This window comes from Drosophila albomicans, chromosome 2L (assembly GCF_009650485.2).
Source record: "Drosophila albomicans strain 15112-1751.03 chromosome 2L, ASM965048v2, whole genome shotgun sequence".
Lineage (NCBI taxonomy): Eukaryota > Metazoa > Arthropoda > Insecta > Diptera > Drosophilidae > Drosophila > Drosophila albomicans.
This window is the reverse complement of record NC_047628.2, coordinates 20,724,193-20,746,502: the sequence shown is the minus strand read 5'-3', so window position 1 is coordinate 20,746,502 and position 22,310 is coordinate 20,724,193. Positions and strand designations below refer to the sequence as shown.

Below are 22,310 nucleotides of genomic sequence, written 5' to 3'. Positions count from 1 at the left end.
TTCCAACGAAAAAGTCCTCGACATTATTATTATCATCATCATTATCGTTATCGTTATTATCTTCTTCGTTGTCGTCATCAATTGCAGTTTTGAACTTGATTTCCGAAACGCAGTTGGCAAATTTATTTGAACCGCTTTGAACCGGTTTATCAACGGTTGCCAAAATGTTTTTTGTCGTTAACTATTTGTTGAAAACATTTCTAATAAATATTTGATTACAATTGAAATAAATAAATGTTGCATGCAACATTTGCTGGCTTGCAACAACTTGTTGCCATTGCCATTTCAACCATGTGTTGCCGCCTACTTGCTTTGCTGCGAAGCTCAATTATGCCAATTGCAGTTGCTGCTTGCTGCGCCATGACCTTAAAAAGGCAACATGGAAATCTGTCTGTCTGCTGCCCCACTTGCTGCCCCACTTGCCTGCCACCACGTTGCACACTGCTGCCATTTGGCTTGCAGCTGTTTGTTTGTCGCGAGTTATGCAATTTTTGTGCAAGTATTCTTTTTGTTTTTGCTGTTGTTGTTGTTTTTATTTTGGTCGAAGCATTTTAAGTGGTTTTGTCCATTGACAGTAAGCTAAGGTTGGAAACACAACGCATTTGACCCACTAAAACGCCAAGCAAATAAACAAACAACGAGGCGCAAGCAATTTTCCATTCCTGCCACAGAGATTACCGCGTTTTCTCAACTTAATTATGGCGGCTGTAGCACATTGTTGTCATTCATTTCATTGAATGACTCAACGAGGCAGGCGGCAACCTTGCCAAAATCTTTTGCCGGGATGTTTGTTAAAGTCGCCAACAGAAATTACCAATACCAACAACAACAACTCATGCCTCATGCCTCATGTCTTATGCAGAAAAATTCTCATGAAATTCGTTTGAAAAATTATTATTTTTCCCGCATGGCGGTTTTTCTCTTTTTGAGCGCAAATATTTTGTTCATTAAAAAAATTGTATGTACAAAAATTGCAATGAGAAGAGGCAAAAAAAAAAAACAGCGAACAACAAAAAAGAACTCACAGACAGCAGAGAAATTGATGTGGGCGTGGTCCACGTCGACGTCGACGACAAACGACAAACAATTTTGAGCTCGCACAAAATATATAACAACAAAGTGAAATAATTTTTTTTCGAAAAAATATGCCGAAAGTGCAAACAAGCAAAATATTTCAAATTTATGGGAATTTCTCAAGCTGCGCTACAAATTTTGGGGCATATTAGTTCGATAAGGTTGGTAAGAGGCAAATAATTAAAATTATTGAAAGCATATTTATTTAAAGTGTTAAAACGCTGTCAATAAAATATTAAAATGAAGTCTATAATTAGAGACGTCTTGCTCTCACCCTTTAGAGAGCTTTTTGCGCGCCTCTTTTTTTTGTAGGAATATCTCTATTCTTAGTTATAAGTACAGTCCAGTTGGCGTTGTTTTTCCCATTCGGTTGTGTGTTGGCTTTTCTTAGCCATGTCAGCAACAATTAGCCGAAGTCTTCGTCGCCTTTGGCACGACGTTAAAAATAGGCAGCAAATAAATCAAATTTATGTGTAAAATGGCGAAAATACAAAAATTTGAAAAGCCTGTGAGAGCAAAACATACAAAACATTCTATCTATCTATCTACTCTGTATAGAAGTGGAATGGAATACTAATAAAGAGCGGCACGTAACAAGTTCTTTTAATAACTGTATTACGTATACGTAATATTACAAGTTACACTTGCTTTTTTGTAGCGTTTCCCTCCTTTTTTCTTTTATGACAAAATTCAGTACTGCATTTGCCGTATCGTATCTTTCATCCTTTATCTGCAGCAATTTGCAGCGCTCTATCGTCGGGCATTAATCTTTGGCAAAAAAGGCAATTAACCCATACGACTTCTTCTCCTTCTGCTTCTTCTTCTTCTGTTTGTGCTCCTTCTGTTCTGTGTTCATCATCAATGCATTGCGACCCTCTGCAATGCACTTCCCCTGGGGCAATGCTAATTTTTAATGATGGTTTTATCTGCTTTTTGCTTAGCAGCTTTTTAAATTTTTAATTGCAAACGCATCGCAAATATTGACGAAAGTGCGTGTCTTCCCACTCTCCATTCTCCACTCTCCGCTCTCTACTTCGCCTGACCTAAGGCAAGCTAAGCGAACCATTTGAGATGGAATATACGAATATAACGAGTGCGTGTATCCTTTCCCCTTCCCTCCCCTCCTCTTCTCATTTCTTTTCCTCCTTTTTATTTTCATTTTTTTTCTGCTGCACACAAAAGCCACAAAAGCCAACCCCAAAAGACAAAAGTAAATTGCGTTGCTTTTCAGTTTGGCAAAATGCGTAGCATCAGGACAAAGCAACACCTTGGAATACTGGGGGTTGCTTGGATCTATCTATACCATATATAGTATATATATAAGTGTGTGCACATATGTAGTTCTATATGGATGCGCTATAGCTTTGCTATTAATGAGAGAGGGCTGTTTGAGAAGTGATTAAACATTAATTGCTTAGATAGTGCTTAGATAGAAAATAGTTGTTAAAGTTGTATAAAAGTTGTATAAAATGGAATAAATTCTTTTAGTCGAAGTGAGAGATGCAAGTTTATACATTAACTTTCAATTCATTAACTTATTTTTTATATAATATATTTCTAATTTAATATTCAGAATTCTCACAATATTAGTGAGTTCATTGTTTATTTTAATAAAGTTTAATGATAATAATTATAAATGTATGTTAATGAGTATTAAATAGTTCCGCAAGACTAATGATAATATTCATAAAGAGTTTTAATTATTTCCTTAAAATTAAAAATATTTATTTATTATATATATATACATATCAAATAATTGTAGTTTAATATTTTGAATTCTTATATTAAATTGACTTTTTATTATGTAAATAAAGATTGAATATAATAATTCTAAATGTTATGTAAAATTAAAGATAACAATCTTTAATAGTATGTAGTTTAGACAGTTGAAATTAATCATCTAGGATAATCTTAAAAAAAAACAAAGCCGAAACATTTTAAATTATTTCAATAAGATTTAAGATTATAATCGCAAATAAAATATAGTTTCAACAGTTTTAACTATTTTCGTAAGATTGAAGATAATAATCCTGAATAAGAATAACTAAAGATTAACGATAATAATCCTAAAGAATGTATTAAATGTTTCCGTATGATTAAAAATAATATTCTTAAATAATATGAAGCTTAAAAAGTTTAGTTCCCTAAGATTAAAAATAATCTTAAATGATATGTTTAAATCATTTCCTTCAGATTAAAGATAATAATCTTATGTCGCTTTTCGTTTACATTTGACAAAGATTATGAATATTTTAAAAGACGCAATTGTCGACTTATTGTTGACTTTAAGTGCCTCCCTCGCGAACAGTTTTGCCATTTATATATTATATGATTTCTTTATAGACTCGCACTTGGCTTAGGGCATTCTCATTGTTATTATCATTTGTGTGTTAGGGTAGGAGTTCCCTCTTCTTCTTCTTCCACGTCTTTCAGGTAGCTCAAACTACCTTTCGTGCGTTACGCAGTTGCCCATCTCTCTATCTCCATCTCCATGGAATCGTTCCCCTCTATGACTGTCTGTCTTTGGTGTCTCATTTTCTTGCTGTCAGTTTGCCCTCAGTTTAGCTTAAAGTTCATCAACTTTTGTGCGGGACACTTATGCGTATTCTCTCTCGTTTTTCGCATCATCCCCTTTGGCAAAGTCTGAATTTATTAGATTTTTGCACTCGTCACAGCATTTATCCAGAGATATGAGATCTGCACACAGAAAACGAAGGAACGACGATCCCCTTTTCTCAGGCTGCTGCTAACAAGCTAACATTTGTGCCAGAGTTGTGTGTGTTAGACCAATGTTCAATAAATGCGACTTGGCAATGTCTAGAAAATCCTTGAAAGGTTAAAGACTTTAGCCAAGCACAGGACACGATGACGTCGCCGTCGCCGTGGTCGTCGCTGTCGCCTTCCTTGTTCGTTGTTTTCCTCATCGTCTTTTTGCTGAACTCGTTTACCGAACCTGCTGCTGCGGTCGCTGCCCCTGGCCGCCTTCAGTCACTGCTGCTGCTTCTTCCTTTTGTTAGATGGCTCAGCAGCCAAGTTTTTCATTGTGTTGTTTTTGCTTCCTACTCGCCGCTCAAGTTCCTTTCAATGACAATGCGTTCTCGCTCTTCTTCTCACCAAATTGGGGGGCAACATGTCGTCCTCTCATTGTCAGTGCGTTGTACTCAACCAAACGAGCGAACGATGCTGCTCTGCTGTTCCTTTAGCTCTTTCTCCTTCTCCTTTCCCTTGTCTGTCTTTCTGTCTGTCCTGGCTTCGTTTTCATTAGGGACGCCAGCGTGCACTGAAATCCTTTTCTTTTTGCTATGGAAGTGTATAAGGTTAGATGGTGGCACTTTTGCGTAGGGGCGCACATTCCATTTCAACTTCAGCTGCAACTCCAGTTACAACTTCAACTTTGCGAAAGATTATTAGGAATGGGCACGTGACAGAACAGAAATCATGCATTCATTGCATTTTCTTCCACTACTTCATCTTCTTCTTCTTGTTGACGGCAAAATTGAGTTTTCCAAACAATTTATAGCCAATTTTCAGTTCATGCTGAGCAACGGGAAGATTTTAAAGTGAATGTGTTTTTTGCTCTCTTTCTCGTAAACTAAAAGATTGATAAGTTTTTGTCTTATGATTTTTCTGTCAACAGCTAATAGAGGCAAAAATTTTGCCCAAAGAGCTTTTCAATCATCGCATATTTTCAGCTAACATGTTCTTAATCTTTGCTAGCTGTGTTTTCCATTTTTATGGAATGCTTGTGAGTCCACAGCAACTTAATTCAAAGTTGGTCGACAAAATTCATAAAATGATTCATAATTTAATTTTAATCAATTTTTATGATCCTTCAGTTAAGTTAGATGAATTGCAGCTGTGTAAAATTCAATAAAACTTACATGTAATGATAGTGCAAGTATCGATAGTAATTCAATTCGAGTGCGGCGTAAATTTGAATAGTTTAAGTTGAATTCTATCTTGTGTATCTGTCAGATACTTTGGGCCAGCTGTGAATTAGTGGCGTCGCGTCAATCGGACTGCCTGCGAATTAATGCCGCCAACATAAATTATAAATTAAGACAATTTTAATTAAAACATTTCGCTGGGTTTTTCAGTTCCCCTTCCTCCAAAAAAAAACACTACGAGAGAGCGAGAGAGCAAGATACGCTGCGTTGTTCTGTCTGCGGCGTTTTTGCGTCTCATTTGCTTTGCTCTATTTGAATTTTGCACACACACAATCGCTCTTGCTTATTTGTTAGTATATACATTTATGAATATTATACACATTGATATATATTTTATTTATTTTTTTCCACTCTGCTGTCGACAGTTCTGTTGTTGTTGTTGTTGTTGCTGCTGACAATTGGCCAAGCGCCAATGATTTTTATACATTTTTTTTTGTTGCTGCGCTACTGTCGTTGCCTTTTTGCTCTTTATCTTTTTGTCGAGCATTATTACTTATTATAATTCACTTTTTTTCTTCAGAAATAATATTAAATATCATTTCAATTTAATTATGTAAATTTCTTTATTATTCAAGCTTATATTTTGTACTTTTAAAACTGTGCTAATTAGTTAATTTCCAGCTAAATAAGCAGAGTATCTGCAAGTCGCTTTGACTCGCAATTAGAGCATTTCTATTTGCTTTGCGCTGCTGTTCCGTTTGGGGTCTACTTATTGTTATTATTATTATTGTATTCTACTCTTGTTGTTGTATTTTTGCGGCTGTTTTATTTCATTTGGTTTTGCTTATCGCTGAATTTTATTTTTGTCTGGTCGTCGCGACATCGTCGCCAATTTCTTCTTCCACATTTTGTTTTATTTTCTAAGTTTCTTGTCTAATATTTTGTTGGTTTCTTTTTTGTTTTATTATTATTTTCTTTGCTTTTATTTTGTCATTTTGTGTTGTTTCGCTTGATAAGAAATATGAACGCCGTATCTTTGAGTATGTGCTCATTTGTTGTTGCTGTTGCTCTTTGCTGTTGATAAGATTCACTTGAGTTGTTTTCTGCTGCTCACAAGACTTACGACAGACGTAACAAATTTGTTAAGCTTCTAGCTTAATGATCCACATTTCATTGAGAAATGCCGCTCGCTTGAAGGTCAACGGGAGATGTCATCAGTTGACACTCTCCGAGCTGCCAAATGGACCGCATCATCATCAGCATCAACATCAACATTAACATAAACATCATGGCTCCTCTTTTGACTTTTGTTGGCATCTTTGTCATGGCACGCTGACAGCCAGCCGCAGTCAAAATCTAATTATGCGTGTCAAGGGGAAAGGGTCGCAGTTAGGGGAATTCCAGGAAGGGGGGAACTGCGCATTAAAGATCAATGGGCGGAAGAATAAAGTGCTGCAGAGTATCACTTAATGCCTTATCAATGGACATTTCCAGTAGCTTTCACCTTACAATTGCCAATTGCATCTGAAGTGTGATGTTTAAGCAGTTTTTTGATTTTTGTTATCGTGTCAAACTTTGAATTGCGTCGCGTTTGTTGAAAAGTCAGAATGAGTGTTGAATTATCGCAAGCTTAAGTAATGAATGAAATTTTACGAAATGTTGTATAAAATAAGTGAATCAAGTTATTTTAAGCGAATCCGGTTTCATTTATTATTTATGCCATTAATAGTTTATTTCATGATATATTTTATTTCATGTAAATTAGTTCATCTCACATACAATTTTATTACATAGAATGTTTTATTTCATATATAATATTATATTTCATTTATTATTTTTTTTTATTTGAATTTTATATTAAGTTATTTTATTTATATTTTATTATTATTATTTCATTTAATTTTGTTTTTTTTTTATATTTTATGTTAGTTATAATTTTATAATACTGTACTAATTTATAATTATACTATTATTTTATTTAATACTCTATTTTGATATATTTTATTCAATATTCCATTTATTATTTATTATTTTAATTTATTAATTCGTTCAATGTTTTATAATATTAAATATTTTATTTCATATAATACTTACTACATGTATTTACATACTTTTTATGTATATTCCATATTACTTTTTAATTTAATGTTATATTTATATGATATACTATTATTGCATTTATTTCATTTCATAGTTTTAAAATACAATACGAATTTTTATAAATTATTCCATATTTTGAATACATCTTAAGCAATGTTGCTTCGTATACTTAATATCTGATTAAGCATACGCTAAGTAGTACCTAACACATTAATGTATTCACAACAAGCGACTAAATCTTAATTCTTCTTGTCTTCTTTTTCAATTGCAGGTATGTAGACAATTGTTGCAATCAGCTTAACGCAGTCCAAGAGTTAATCCCAAAGCAGTTACAAGTATGTATAAGAATACAAAAAGAAGTACGAGTCCAAGTTCAAGTTCCAGGTAGAGTAGATTCTCCCCTTTGTGGCCAGCTGCATGCAGAGCCATTAATCTCAGTCGTTGGAGGAACTGCTTTTGGCTCTCTTTTGGTCTCTTGCTGTCCGCGATGTCGCCGTTGTGCCTGTGCCTGTCGTCTTTTGTGTCATTTGCACAAAATGACAGTTGCCTCGTACATTTCCGGTTCTAAATGCGTAAGTCTAGTCAAATTAAGGCAAACTTTGTTTTCTGCCCGACGACGACGACGACGAAGACGAAGTGAAAGATAAAAGTCGCCAGCTAAGACGTTAGACTGGCGACGTTTGCAACGACGTTGCATCCTCAACGATGGTTTGCTTTTTTTCTTGTGTCGTCTTCTGTCTTGTGTCTTTTTTGGTCTGTGACATGCCTGGCACTTAGTGCAAAACACCTGCTCATCTGCCTTGCTGGCCGGCGATGGAGCTAACTGCAAGTTGCTGCCTGAAAATGTTTGCAATTAGATAAGCAGAAATTGTTATGTTGACATTAAAAATGAACGTGAGACAAGATAAAAGCTGTCACATTGTTGCCACGCCCCAAAACACACGCTTGACGTTTAATATTCTAATTCAAATTGGCAACATGTGCGCCTGATGCTGTTGCCGCTGCTGCTGTTGCTGTTGTCGTTGCTGTTGCAACTTGACCACAGGCCGAAAAACACGGCGGGGCAACCACATCTTCAAATCACCGGGCCATGTCGTGTGCCATTATTTGCGCTCAAGTGCATCTCAGCTGTCAGCTCAGATCTGCTCTCCCTCCCTCCCCCCTGTCTTCCCCTCTCTTTCTCTTAACCCCTTCCTGAAGCTGAAGCTTTTGCGTTTGCAATTAGTTTGCAATTGGGCCGTGAGACTAGCAGAAAAGAGTAGAAAAAAAGCTGCTAGCTCATTAAGCCAGCAACAACAACAACAACAATGGCAACACTTAGAGCAACAACAGCGAGAGCAACACCTCGCTAAACGTGAAATACACGAATTGAAATTACAAGTTCCGCTTTTTGGCTTCGGTTTTCGTTTTTTCGTTTTTCGGCTATTCGGTTTTCAGTTCACTTCGGTTCGGTTTAGTTTGTCTCTCCCTCTCTCTCTCTTTCTCTCTCTCCTACTCTTTTTCTCACTCTTCGGCGTCGTTTTGCTGTTTTAGTAACCCAAATGTTGTTGTTGCTTTCGACTGAGCTTTGCCCGCGGCTAGTCGCATGTGTCTTAAAGTACCTCAGCGTTGATGGTTTCTGCTGATGATCATCAACATCATGATTACGATGACAGTGTCGTGGCACAGTGGTGTTAATTAGCGAAACAATAACTACAGGTGTCTTAAAATTTAGCGATATTTATTGATAATTGAGCACAAGTCATTGATTGATCGTTCAAGTTTATTAAAAGCAGATAGTGTTCTCTGATAAGGAGAATATTTACTGCGACACATGTAAATATTAAAAATAATTTAAATGATAACAAGTTAGTGTCAATTTGTTAAATTACATAAGTTTCTCTGTTCTCATAAATTTATTTATTGCATTAGTAAGTCAAATATGATAACTTAATTCTTGGAAAATATTTCATTTAGTTTGTTAGTAACTCAAATATAAAAAATAAATAAATTCTTCAAAAATAGTTGCTGTAAAATAGCAAAATATTTTGAATTTCTTAAATTTTATAATTATCATTATAGCCATTTAATAATCAATAATAATATTTAATTTTCAATAAATAAAATAGTTAAAATGAATTCAGGAAAAATATTTAAATATCAGATTCAATATTTAAATCTAATGCAATTTTTTTTTAATTCTCTATTCAAATTAATTTATTTTTATATGAGTTTCTTTAAATACTGCATATTTTTAAGATTTAATATTTAAATCTAATCATGTAAATTATCTATTCAGATTAATTTATTTCAATATGATCACTTTAAATATATATATAATTTTTGTTTGCAAAGAAATTCTTATTTATTATTCGATTCAATATAGACATTCTCTAATCTATCTTTCACAAAGCCGCCTTTAATTAAAAGCTAAGCTTGTTGTCTAACCTAATAAAGTCGTATGTAATGTAGACATTAAGAATTGCAAGTATTTACGTTTAATTCTCAATTGATTTCAATTTATTATTTATGAGACACTGAAAAGCAGCCGCAACTGATCAATCAATGTAATTTATTTTTTGTGTATTGAATGAGGTCACTTTAAATAGTCTGTAGTTATAATTTTAGAACCGGAAATTAGTCTGTTGCATGGAAACAGAAATGTTGCAAATTAAATGGTTGATTTTCGCTCATGTTTCAACCACTGTGCGTGCCGTGGAGCTTGGTCAATTGACGGCGGCGTTTGGCGGTCGCTGCGTGTGGCTCTTTCAAAGCAGCGTTTAAATGTTAATAATTTTTATTGCCGCTCCGTTGTCGCCGACGCCGTTTGTTATTGTTGTTGTAGTTGTTGTTGCTGTGGTTGTAGCTGGCTTTGTCTGTCTGTCGACTGGCCCGGACCCGATGATAATGCTAATGGCGTTCGCTGTGTTGGGTCATTGTCTGGTCATTGGCCGCGGTGCGCGAAGCGACAAAGTTTTGCACACATCAACAGAAGGTGACGACGTTATTCGCGACAGAAAAACAGCAAAACTGACGATGAATTTGTAGTTAGAGTTGGACTCTGATTTGGACTTGTCTTGACTTGGAAGTTGACTTGTTTCGCTTGGCCGGTGTTTCATTGTTTATTTATTATGCTTGCCGCATGTGGCATGCGAAATTGTGTGGCTGTCACGTGGCAGAGAAACCAAGCAAACCAAAACCAAAAGCGGACCATATCTAAGGTTCAAAATATCATTTTAGTGTGCACAATACGCAATTCGCAATTGCAGGCATGACATTGATTTGAGTTTCCGCACATTGCAAATGGCATATAGTTAATTAAAATATTTGCATTCGCAATAGCAACCACAGCAACAATAACACTAACAACAACTACAACTATAATTCAGAGTGTCAATCACAAGTTGTAGCTTGTGCACTTGGACAAACAAGTGAATAAAGAAACAAGTATCACAGAATGCAATTAACAAATCAAAGCAAAAGCAAAGACTCATCAAAATCAGCCACAACAAATGCAGATTCAGATACAGATATAGATACAGATATGAAGCGCACAGATACGCAGATACAGAGATACTCATAGATACGTCTGTTAGGTTGGCCGCAAAATTAGCGTTACAATTATCAGTCGGACCGACGGACTGACAGCTGTTGCCTCTCGTCTGGCTTCAGTCAGTCAATCTCTCATTCAACTTCAGCTTGATATATGGCCTTCGCATTGTGGCAAAAGCGTTGCCACAGCTTCACAGTACATTCATCTAATATACAGTTCTATTCTCGTTGCTGATCTTAAGACGCAAACTCAACTCAACTCAATTCGAAGCGACGCGACGCCGCAACTCAACTTGTCTCGGACTCGAACTCGTTTGAGTTTCGCTTGCTGCTGCTGTGAAAATCAAAGCATTCATTGATTTTTGCAATAACAGTTTCAAGTTCAGTTCATCATCAATCAAACTGTGACAAGTAACAGCGCCGTAATGAAATAAAAAGACCAGACAATAAACCAACGACTACAGCAATGCTCTACACAAAGTAATTAGGAAATACGAAACGCGATACACTAGAAAAATACAATACTATAAATGGTTAAAAGCCAACACTTTCACCTTTTACGATTCAACTGAAACTTTTGGGAATATTTGTGCCGAAGTTTATAACGAGATAAACATAGGCACTGTGACTATTTTGGACAACCTGCGAAATTAATGCTATAAACTTCAGAGTAATCAAGTTTATGTGCGGCTATTAAGCGGAGACAACGAGATATCCATATAATGACATTAATGGAATTACAAATACAGAAAGAAAACTAGCGAACAATGTGAAATATTTAAGAGGTATTAATGAGGCGAGATAAGAAATTCATTTCTATAAAAATATGAAACTTATGAAATAAGTAATTTAAGTTGAACTAATCTTAAGATCTCTTTATATACATTTATTTATATATTTTATAGTTTAAAGAGATAACTTATTGGTTTTAAAGCACAGTTAAGCATTAAATTCTTTACTAGAATGAGTTTAAGATTTATTTTTTAAAAATGATCATAGTCTATGCAACTCTCTCAGAGCAATTCCCATTGATAGGGCATAAAAATTGCGCGCGTGCAAGTATTCTGCTTGGGGGCATAAAGCAAAGTGGAGTGGAGGCAGTGTCAAATGAGCAAAAGGTGTGGGAGGAGAAGGGGAGTGCTTTGTAGAGAGAGAGAGAGAGGTACGTAAAGTCAGACAGTCAGCTAATTCAGCAGCACGTCTAGCCCATAAATTTGCCATTGAATAACCGCTGCCCAGACGCTAGAAATGTTTGCTAAACTATTGCGCGTAATGCTCACAGATACAAACATAAAACAAAAAAAAATTATACGAACAGATACAGTTGAGCAGAGTGTTCGATAGTTGAATTCGATAGACAAGCAGAGACAGTTGGACAAACAGACGGATATGTAAACATCAAAGCATCTGTCTCTCCCTCTGTCTATCTCGCTTCTGTCTATCTATCTGTCTGTTTGTCTGCCGCGTTGTCTGATCAGATCGCAAGATCGACAATCGACAACTCGACTGAAATTTTTGATTTGTAGCCTCCTCTTTTCGCGCAGTTTTCCATCAAAGTGCAAAAATAAACAAAAGAATGTGTGAGACGACCGGGAGAAGACTACAAAACTGAGAGAGAGAGAGAGTAAGAGAGAGAGCGAAAGAGAGAGAGAGACCAGACCGAGTAACACAATGAGCTGCCTTTCGACAATTTTGTGTTTCGACGTGTTTTTGTTTCACGTTTTATTTTTGCTTGTTTGCTTTGCTAATTTATTTTCGAATATGATGTAGAGCTTTTAAAATAAACATCAACCGACAAAAAGGCAAAACTCTGACAGCGACAAGGAACAGACACAACACACAAAAACGCTGCGCGCAGACAAAGCTAACGAAAGGGACAACAACAACGACGATAACACAACACGACATTACACAACACTGACAAAAACCAAATATAGTTGTCCTGCTCACTTATATACATTGTACATACTTTCACTGCATTTTTTGTTTTGAATTTCTTGAGATTAGATGTGAGTACGGTGCAAAATACGTAGCGCATACGACACGTTGACCGATAAACGAAAAGCATAGAGCGACTGCTGAACGTTCAAGGTCAATTCTCACTCACTAGTAGACCAGTCCGCATAATTATTGCCATTTTTCTATTATTATTATTATTATATTTTTGTGTCTGTCATTTCGAGTTGAGTTTTTCGGAGTACTTTTCCGCCATTAACACCGACCAAAAAATGCGCCGCAGGCTCAGGTGCTAACAATAGCGCTAATGAGTGACATGTATCCAAAAAAGCCAAAATTCAAATGGTTGCAGACATGCAACAAGCGCGTGGCCAACAATCAGAATGTTTTTGTTTTGTTTTGTTTCTTTTTTTTCTCTGGTGGAAGTCAGACAGAGATTAAACTTTGCGAAAGGGAACTGAGAGGTAATGACAAAACTCCAATTATGTGACATGCTTCACAGCTCGAAGCTAGGTTAATTTGCCAGACAAAGGCGATCAGAATATAAATTAGTATTTTTAGGTGAGAGAAGAACAAGAAATTAGTAGAATACTAACTGAGAACTTTCCGAATTTAGCGTTAATATTAATAACAGCTTGCCATAAATGCTTATGAAATTTAGAGCATTCAAAATGTGTTTATTAAGCTGAACAATTTCAATCAATATAAAATTGTTTTCAATTTGCATAATAATAAAATTAGCAACTAATTAATTACTTATCTGCAATTCTTTCACACTGTGCGTATGACTTCTTCTTCTTTTTTTCTTTTTTTTTCTAATGCGATAATCAATCAACACACGTCGATAACAATGGGGCTGTGACGTCAAGCGAACGGGTGCAAGTGGTTAATCGATAAACGATCGAAATGTAAAGAGTGAGCAGCAGGTCAAACTGGGCGCTAGATGGCGCTTTTGTCTAGACAATGTTTTGACTTGCTCAGCTTAATATGCTAATTGATATGACAGCAAACTTAGCAATTTCCCATTGTTGTCGTTTCACCATTTGATGTTAGTGTTGTTGTTTTTCTTTTTTGTTTAATTTGAAAATTGCAATGGCCTCCACACAGTTATTGTTGTTGCTGCTGTTGGTGCAATTTGAAATTGCAATTTGTTGTTGCCCCCCTTTTTGTGCAACTTACGCACATTCAATTTGCCGGCGTTCGTTCTAACTGTAAACACACACAACTCGTCAGCGTCAGCGTCGTTGTCGGTAGCGTCGCCATGTCTGGGCTAACACTGTCAGCAAACCAAAGGGGCGTGGCATCAAGTGGGCGGCCAACGAACTCAATATTGTTGCTGCTGCTGCGGCTCCACGACATGAATATGAAACGTATGCAAAATGAAGGGAAACGCGTGCAACTTTTGCAATTTACAGATTGCGGCGAGTGTTTTTATTTTGTTGGTGGCAAGGGGCAGTGTGGCAGTGGCAGTGTCAGTGTGTGTTTTAAATGGGGTTGTTGCTGTGGCTTTTAGCATTGCAGAGGGTTTTTTTGTCATGGCATTGGCTTGTCAAAGCTGCCACCCCGATCCCTCTCCCTCTCTCTATCCCTCTTTCCTCTTCCGTCGAACTCTTTCCACAGTGTCACATATTATTATTGTTGCTGCTGCCGTAGCTGTAGCTGTTGCTTTATTTATTTGTTCAACATTTCATGCCCCTGCAGCAAGAGTAACAACAACAGCAACAGCAACAGCAAGAGTTGAGCATTAACTGACAGCAGCAGTAACTGTGCTGCTCGTAGTGCGGGGTGAAGTGAGAGGGGGAGGGCTGCAACAACTTCAAATTAATTGGCAAATGTGCTGCCTGGCATCGCATCGCATCGCAGTGTCATTTGGTGCAGCGCAGCGAGCAAAGCACTTCGCAATTCGCGCCTCCGTTGTGGGCGTGACGCAAGCCTAAAAATCTTTTGTAAACATTTTTCATCATTTGATGGCCCTTTGCGCCCGCCGTTTTGCTGCATGTTGCATGTTGCCAACGGGATGGATGCTGGCAGGCAGCTGCAACATTGACGCATCTCCCGCTGTTGCTCATTGCCTCTTTGCTTGCGCTATCTCTCTTTCACACTCTCGCTGTCTCTAACTCTTGCTCTATGTGTGTGTTGGTGTGTGTATTTGTGCCCTGGGGCACTTTTCTTATTTATTTGCGTTATTTATTTCTTGGCGCTGCTTTCGCTTTTGGCAGCGCCAGACGCCAACATCGTTGTTGTTGCTGCAGTTGTTGTTGTTGTTGCTGCTGCAGTTGTTGTTGTTGTTGTTCTTGCTGTTGCCGTTGCTGTTGTTTGCATTTGTGACAAAAATAAATGCGCTGGCATTAATTTGCCGTCTGCAATTTGCCAGTGGCCAGCGGCGCCCGCTTCTCTTCTCTTCGTTCTTCACTCTCCACTCTTCACTCGCTGGCTGCTTGGCGCTCTCAACTCTCCACTCTCCACTCTTCGCTCTCCGCTATGCACTCTCCACTCTTGTCGCTTGCTGCAATCAGAAATTCAAGCGAAATGCAAATGTTTGACAACGAACTTTTCACCAATTGCTGTTGTTGTTGTTGTTGCTGTGTTTGTTGTTGCTGCTGGCGCTGAGTCAGCATCGAGAAGAACATTGAGTAATAGTTATTGTAATAAGCCACACAACTCTTGAGCCATTTGAGCATTGAACTGAACTTAAAAGCAGTCGAAAGTGTTACGGCAAAATGCATTTTCAAAATATTTATTTAAGACTTTGTCAAGTTGAATAAGCTTTGTGTTAGAAGCGCACTTTAAAAACACAATGGTTACATGAATTGATTTATGTTGCTTTAATAAATGTTGTAATAAATGAAATACATTCAATTTTGATGTGTAGATAATAAATTAATGTATCAAACTATTTGTAAATTTAATTATATTCTATGCAAATAAATTTGTCATATAATTTTTGTGTGTTTATTGTGTTTATTTCAATTGATCAATCTCCCCCACAAACATTTATAAACACACACACATACATATAAATATAAAGGAATTTACAAAATGCAGCGCAAAGGCGCCAGGGAAAAGCTTAAGCAGTTTATCGTCAAAGGAAAATCGCTAAAGGAAAAACTGAAAGAGAGCAGTGAAACAACAACAGCTGCCAGGCACTTGCTTTGAGCCTTTGAGCTGAGGCAAAAAACTGCAGTTGGTGGGCGAAAAAGAACTTTCGACTTGGCGTAAAGGTAAAGGTGTCAGTGAAGCAAACAAATGCGCTGCTTTGTTTTGCTTTTCCTTTTGCTTTTGCGGATACCGCGTCCAGTGTGCAATGTGTTTGTTACCTGTGCAAACAGGTGTAAAGTCAAAGGCCAAAGCCAAAGCGACAAACAGACCAACAAAGCAGGCAATCAAATCAAACCAATGTAAACCAAGGTACAAAAAGTCAAAGTAAGCCAAACACAAAAACGCACACAATGCGTATAACAACGAAAAACAAACAAACAAAAAGTCAGTCAGTCAATCAGCCAGTCAGTCAGTCAGTCAATCAGGCAATCAGCCAGTCACTTTGTGCAGTCATCAAAGCCATCACCTGTGCATAATTGCTGATATAATTGTGGATCGTGCTGTCTATAAACAACACATAACAAACACAAAAACTCCATAATAAGTAATATTGTCGTTAGGGGTAATCATTGGGCTTATCATCTGTGTATTTATACTCATTATTATGAATGCGCGAATACGTATATGAGTGCGATTGCGATTGCGAATGTGAAGTTGAATACATGTGCGCAGCATGAGTTGACACATCTAATCTCTAATGAGCACTCAAGAGCGTCTGTCCTACGAGTCATAATAATGATAAAAACTCAGCTAAGCGGTTCTTGAAAGAGTGTCTATCGCTGAGAACTTGTCTAAACTTTGTTTGGAGAGACATAAATAAGGAGAGATGAGTGCAGATAGTGCACGCTGTGAAGAGCAATTAAATAAATACCATAATATAGTATAAATTTGTCTAGACAAATAATAAATGCAGTTTGTATAGTATTTTGGTAGTTTATTTTGTAATAATTTTATTTCACTTATTTATTTATTTAAGAAATACTTTTGTGTGGGGAAAAACTTCTACTTACTAAGGATTTTAGTTGGTTTGGCTGAAAATGGTATATTTTACATTCTATGTATATTTTGCACTCTATGTATATTTTGAATGGTACCATGTCAAAAACAAAACCTTTTTGGTATGTTTCAGTATTTTTGCTGAATATTGATTTGGTATATTTTAGGATATACTGTTTTTGTTTTCTATTTTATTCGAATATTAAATGAAATACTGTTAATACTAAATAAATATACTGACAATAACTTTTTTATTAATGTTAATTTATTTTCAGTTTTTTGTTTATCCAATAATGTTGTAATTTTTTGAAGTATAATATATTTTTTAATTTTTTATTAATATAATTTTATATTTTTTATTATTTCAATTTTTAGTATTTTTATTAGTATAATTTTTATTTATGATTTTCGTTTATTATTATTATTAGTATTTTTGTATACTTACTTGTATTATTGCCTCGCATTTATTTGATTACAATTTCTTAAATTTTCGTTTTAGTTATATTTTATTTATTTTATTTTCTTTTATGTTTTTTATTTATTATACTGTCAGCGATATGGCTTTAGTGCAGGTTTTTTTTTATTACGTATACGCTTTGTTTTGTCGGCACGTCAACGAAAATTTATGATTTTTGTTTAAGGAACTGCATGAAATGCGAAATATACACATGTATGTATATATTTTTATACCGATGCAGTGATAATGGGCATTAGACAGAGAGTAAGAGAGGGAGACAGAGAGAGAGAGAGAGAGAGAGAGAGCGAGAGAGAAGAAAATAGTGGGACGCTTTTGGCCTTGTTGGCACCTGCAGCTGCTTGCACAGAAAACCTGTGACAACGACACGCGTCTCCGCCCACGCAGCACCAGGTGACAGTCTGCGTATGTATTCGTGTGTGTGTGTGTTTGTGTTTGACAAAATTTATGGAAAAAATCTGCAGCAACAAGAACAAACATTGAGGGGGAGGGAGGTAGAGCGAAATACAAAGCAACAGCAGCAGCAGCAACAGTTCAGAACTTGGCCAGGTGGCGGTCCAATGCATGCGTTGGCAATTAAAACTGAAGTTTTGCACGCTACATTTAAAGCGGCAACGGCAACGGAAAAAGCAACAACAGCAACAGCAACAACAACAACTTCTGTTGCAACTGCAACAATGTAAAAATGCAAACAGAGACCACGACATCGTCGTAGTCGTCGACGGTGGTCATAAAAAATTGTGGCAACCGCCTGCAAGAAGGCGGAGGAGGAGGAGCAGGTTGTGGTGAAGGAGGCGAAGGAGGCAGCGGAGGAGGCGGCATGCAATGCGGACGCGGCGCGGCCTCAACTCATGTGGAATTGATGTGCCATGCCTCGTCTGTCAGTCATTCACTCACTCAGTCAGTCAGTCAGTCAGTCAGTGGTTAGGCATAAACCGAGGCGGCGGGTGCCAAAGGAGGAGGAGCAGGCAAAGAAGGGCGTGTCTGCTCGCTTTGTTTGAACTTTGCTTTCAATGTTGCAGAGAGCGTTGCAATGCGCGTTTTGCGGCTTTTACACAGTTATGCCCTCGCCTAGACTGTCTTCACCCCTTTCCTTTCTTGGGAGTCTTGTGCACTTGCTATTAGCTGAGTTGCAATTAAAAACTAAACACGTTTCGGCAACGAAGACAACGACAACGGCGACGACGAGGCTTGACGTTGGCCCACCCACCAAGCTGCAGGCGTCGCGATAGTCGTCGATAGTTGTCGTTGTCTTCGCTATTGCCACATCCACAGCCAAGGCCAACAACACGTGCTGTGGCTCAAACTCAAACTCGAACTCGAGCTTGGGCTTGAGCCTGAGCATGAGACTGAGCATGAGCATACATAACTCGTCCCCAAAGAGCCCAAAGCGGCGGCAAGCATCGATGCCAAGCAAAAACATCTATGCCAGCGCTAGAGATGGGCGTATTGGCATTACTATCGCCGTGGCGATATATCGATTAATTTAACTTCACTTTGTTGCTGTTGCTGATTATTTTATTTAACCTGTGCGAGACCAATTGGCTATATACAAAAGTTAACAAAGGTTCACAATTACTATATATATGATATAATTCTTTTTTTTTTTGCTTTATTTATCTTTCCTTTTTATATTATTTGTTTTATTTATTTCCTTTTTTATTTTCGTTATTTAATTGTTTTCTTTTTTTTGTATTTTTATTTTTTGATTTGTTTATATTTCATTCTTTTCTTTTTACTTTATTAATCTTTTTTTGTTTTCAATTTTTTTTTTATTTTTTTTTTATTTATTTCTTTTATTTTATTATTTTTTTTTTAATAATTTGTGTTATTTATTTCTTTTTTTCTATTACCTTTCGTTATTCAATTCTTTCTTTTTTTTTATTGATTTTCGTTATTACATTTTAACTTTATTTAATTATATTCTTTCTTATTTTTGTAATGCTTTTTTTTAATTTTTGTTTGTAAATATTTATATTTAAATTAATTTATCCTTTTTCTATTTTGTATTCTTTATATCGTATAGTTAGTTGTTTATTTTTGACCGTATTTGACATTAGACCAGTCGTATAATATTATTATTATTATATTTACGGTCATATTATGTCTAATCCGTCACCAAAAACTGTTTAGGTCACTGCAATTTGATTCGACATTCAAAGGGTTCATAGTTTTTGGTGTGTGAAAAATGATATTTATTTAACTAATTATTTTTTTTAAGTTAAGCGATAAATGCCACGCATTTTAAACTCCTAACTATGAACTTTATAAATCTGAATTTGATTAATACATTTGTTGTTTTTTTATCCGCATATTTTCTTAGTTTTGCTGTCGAGTTTAGCGTGAGTCACGCTGTCATCTCTAAGTGGCCTCTTCATAGTTATGGCATAGACTTAGCATAAGTCTTCATGTATGAGTGTGTGAGTGTATGTGTGTGTGCCGCAATGGCATTTGCATTGGCATTACCTTTGGAGTTGCCCGTCGTTGTTGATTATCTGACTCAATGCCATTGTTGCAGTTGCTCGTGCTGTCGATGCTGCTTCTGCTGTTGTTGTTGCTCTTTTGGCTATTGTTGTTGTTGTTGTTGCTGTTGTTGTTGCGGCTGTTGCTGTCTGAGCGATTTGTCTGGCAGAATGCAGAGCGCAAATGTCAATGCGACAGGCAGAGCAGAGCAGCAATCAAGTCAAAAGCCAAAGCCAAAACGTGAGCTGGCAATTAAACAACTCGACAGGAGAGCAGCAGTTTACGTGATATACCTATATATATAAATATATATTTGTAGAGAGAACATACTGAAGATATTGCAATCGATTGACGACGAATGCCCAATGACCGATCCTCAATGCCACATCGCATGTCGCAAATATTTGAATTTCCACCTCAGGTCCATATTCGTCCAGACATCAGAATGCACTGCAGAAGCTTTTGCGGCTACTTGGTTGATTAGCTTTTCCAGCAGCGTTTTCCCTACATGCTGATGAGAATGTGCCACAATCTTGGACATTGCTGTGACGAATGTGCATCAATTGCAACAGCAGCAGCAGACTCATTGCAACTGCAACTGCATCTCCTGTGTTTACTGTGGCCAATTTGTGTACAGTTTACCATTTCCGTTTTGACGTGAAAAGCGCGCGCGAAAATTGTGTGAGAATTTTCCAAGAACTGTTTGTGTGTGTGTGCATAAATGAATGACTGATTGACTGCGTGATGGTCAGTCTCTGTCTCTATTTCTCTCTCTCTCTCTCTCTCTTTCTCTTCTATTCGTTTGCTGCGTCTGACCAAAACGATTTTAATCATTTAATTAAAGTCTGCATTTGCAATTAGTTCAACGGAAAAATGCTTAATCCCGCAGCTGAGTGGCCAGTTTCAGTTTCCGAAACCTCTGGCTCACGCAATTTGTAAATTTTGTTTTTGTAGTTTTTGTTGTTTTTGTTGTTTTATAATTACAGTGAGGCATCAGTATCAGCAACGCGAACTTGCACTTGGACTCGAGCTCTTGCTCTTGCTCTTGGACTTGGGCACACACGCAATCTGCAGTCTGAATCAGAGCCATAGAGCAGTAAATCCACAGCTCTAGAGCTATAGATATACTTAGATACACAGATGCAGATATAGAGATAGAAATGTATCTTGCATCTGAATTGCCGCAAGCTGCAATTACAACTTGTTATATTGTGCGAATTGTGCGGCCATTTACATCAATCAAATTGCTCTCTTGTCCGTTTGCCATTCTCGTTGTTGTTGTTGTTGTTGCTATTGTCTTTTGTTGGGCAGCGAAGCGCATTGGTTGCGACCACGCCCCCTTATTCAGTGCTTGATATATTTGTGTCTGGCAGCTACAAAACTGATTTCAAGGTCTGCTCAATGATTGGGAAAGTTTAACGAGCTGCCAAAAATTTAATATTATTGCGAGAAAGTGAAACAAACTTTAATCGAAAATTGTAAGAAAATAGTAAATACAAATTAAAAAGATAAGTTAAATTTTAAATTCAATTGAATTATGTATGTTATCTGTTTTTTATTTAATGGACTATTTGAGACTTACAGATACTTTAAATAATTTCGAAAATTTTATGAATAAAAACTAAAAAATTACGGAAAAGTTTAAAGGAGTTAGTTATAAATTCTATCAAATTCTTTTATCTGTTGCATATTAATCACTCATACTCAATTTTTAATTAATTGTTGTAATTTATGGACTGCTCGACTGTGAGATACCCGCTACCCATTTTGAATTTAATGGAAAATAGTGCGGTATCATTCTTAAAATATACCAAATTAATATACAGCAAAAATACTAAAACATACCAAGTGCCATATTTGGTATATTGATATATTATACATCATTTACTATATAGTACAAAATATACCAGATTGTCAGCGTACAGTCAAAATATACTATAGAGTACAAAATATACTAGATTGTCAGCGTACAGACAGTATATACTATATAGTACCAAATACACTAGAGTTGGCTGGCAATCTAAGACAAGAATTTCTTACTTAACTTCTACAATTTGTATCTAATCGAAAGTAAATTTATTTTGTGCATAATGAAATGTTTATAATGTTTATAAATGTTTAGAACATAAATTTAGTCATAAATTCAATTTTTTAATGCAATTAATTAACAGCAAAAAGTTCCATAAATATTTATCATACAGCAAAGTGCACAAAGGTCTCCTTTAAAATCTTGAAATCCTTAAAATCGCAAAATTATTGAAGAGCTTTCCCTCTACCAAAAAAAAAAAAATTTGGAGTAGACTCTCGACGAAAGTCAAGCCAAATTGGACACACATGGGAATTGTCAATGGGAGCAGACGATGATATGTTTGCCTCTGTGTGGGTGTGTGTGTGTGTGTGTGAGGAGGTACATGCCACAGTTTGGCATGTCCTGCGGCCTGGCAGCAACAACAGCAACAACTACAACGAGAATGAAACAGATAACTCAGTGCCACAGACAACATGGGTGCAGCTCAAGCGACCATTTGTGATGTGTTCTACGCCTGGCTAGGATAATTTCTATGCCAGCCGCTGTCTGTTTATTCTCGCTTTGTCTAACTCTATCTCTCTCTCTCTCTCTCTCTCTGTTCTGCTTTCTCCGCTGTGTTGTGGCCCACTTTTTGCTAGCATGTCCCTGTGCCATTTGCATGATGATAACGTGTTTATAATTTTGACCCAGTTTGTGGCGA

The 22,310-nt window shown here is 36.6% G+C and overlaps 1 protein-coding gene across 1 annotated transcript in view; it reads left to right on the top strand.

The window, feature by feature from the left end:
- Positions 1-22,310, top strand: part of LOC117566053 (putative uncharacterized protein DDB_G0271606) — a 110,505-nt gene that overhangs the window by 13,859 nt on the left and 74,336 nt on the right. The window lies entirely within an intron of this gene.